The sequence below is a fragment of the Alligator sinensis genome, unplaced genomic scaffold, assembly GCF_000455745.1.
Source record: "Alligator sinensis unplaced genomic scaffold, ASM45574v1 scaffold628_2, whole genome shotgun sequence".
Taxonomy (NCBI): Eukaryota; Metazoa; Chordata; order Crocodylia; family Alligatoridae; genus Alligator; species Alligator sinensis.
This window is the reverse complement of record NW_005841833.1, coordinates 7,147,496-7,148,781: the sequence shown is the minus strand read 5'-3', so window position 1 is coordinate 7,148,781 and position 1,286 is coordinate 7,147,496. Positions and strand designations below refer to the sequence as shown.

General features: G+C 47.7%; 1 protein-coding gene across 1 annotated transcript in view; it reads left to right on the top strand.

The window, feature by feature from the left end:
• Positions 1-1,286, top strand: part of LOC102386707 (solute carrier family 2, facilitated glucose transporter member 11-like) — a 16,839-nt gene that overhangs the window by 2,463 nt on the left and 13,090 nt on the right. The window lies entirely within an intron of this gene.

The window sequence follows — 1,286 nt, the reverse complement described above, 5'->3', positions numbered from 1 at the left end:
ACATCACTGAGTTAACCAAGCAAAACCAACGGGTTTTGTTAGCTGGTTTGTTTCCCCCGCTAGAACCCAGACTGTCGCTTCTGAGACTCGTGGTACGTGCAGTATTTGGCATGATTTGTACCACAAGTGCAGGAGCTGAGGCTATCCAAAGGCTGGAGTGTATACTGGGAAACTCAGTGCTAGTCTCCCCAGCGTTGTCACTGAAATAGTTATTAGTTGTCCTTACCATCACACCTACACAGGCTTTTCCACCTCGAGTAACGTGACACATCCAGGGGAAGCCTCCTTCCCTGGTAGTTTGCTGCTCTGTGCAGCGAGGAGAGTTCAGACGCTGTCTGCAGCTCTAGCAACACGTTTTGCTCCGTCTGTCCAGAAAGAAGAAAGTCACCGTTGTTCTTTTTCTAAAAAGGTGCTAAATATTTTTCATAACTCAAATGTGGATAACGGCTGGAATTGCTCTGTGTGTCAGAATGAGGATGAGAAGGAATGATTCAAGGCCTGGAGCACTGTCTCGTATTGAGCTCAGTCGAAGGAGCTTATCAATGAGAAGGTTACAGAGTGACTTGATTGAAATCTATAAGGACCTACATGGGAGAGAGAAATTTTAGGGCAGAAGGCTCTTTAATGTAGCTGATAAAGGTATAATGAGATCTAGTGGCTGGAAGTTGGAGCAAGACAAACTGAGACTGGAAATGAGGTTCACACTTTAAACTGTGAAGATAACTACTGATTGGATTCTCCACATAACCTGCTTTAATAACATTTGGAGCGGATGTAGTGCCCTCTACTTTACAGACAGTTACACAGCGAGTTTCTTTTTGAGGGAGTAAATACCATTATTCCCATTTTCCAGACCAGATGCTGCAGCTGAGAAATTAAGTGACTTGTTGAAATCAGACACCGAGTCCGCATCAGAGCCACCCTGGGAATCCGGGAGGTCCTGGTCGCACTCAAACGACTGCTTCGCTGTAGCGGCATGGCTTGACCGCTCCTGGAAGCGGAAGTCGTCCGTGCACTTCCGTGCCGTAGCTGCGCAGTGGTGATGCAGCCTGGGTTACATTTGGGAGCCTGTCCTTTTCCCCACCGCGGAAGGGCACTACTTCCCACACTCAAAAGCCAAAGGAAAATGTGTTTTCCACGGCAGGCCTTTGGGAAGTGTTTGTAGCTCTCTTAGTGCATGACCTCAGAGACCAGAAGATGTGCCGGGTTAGTGTTTTGCTCTGATTTTCATTCAGGGAAATCGCACTACTGCTCTAGGCCCTGGTGCTTCTCACGCCTCTCTCGTT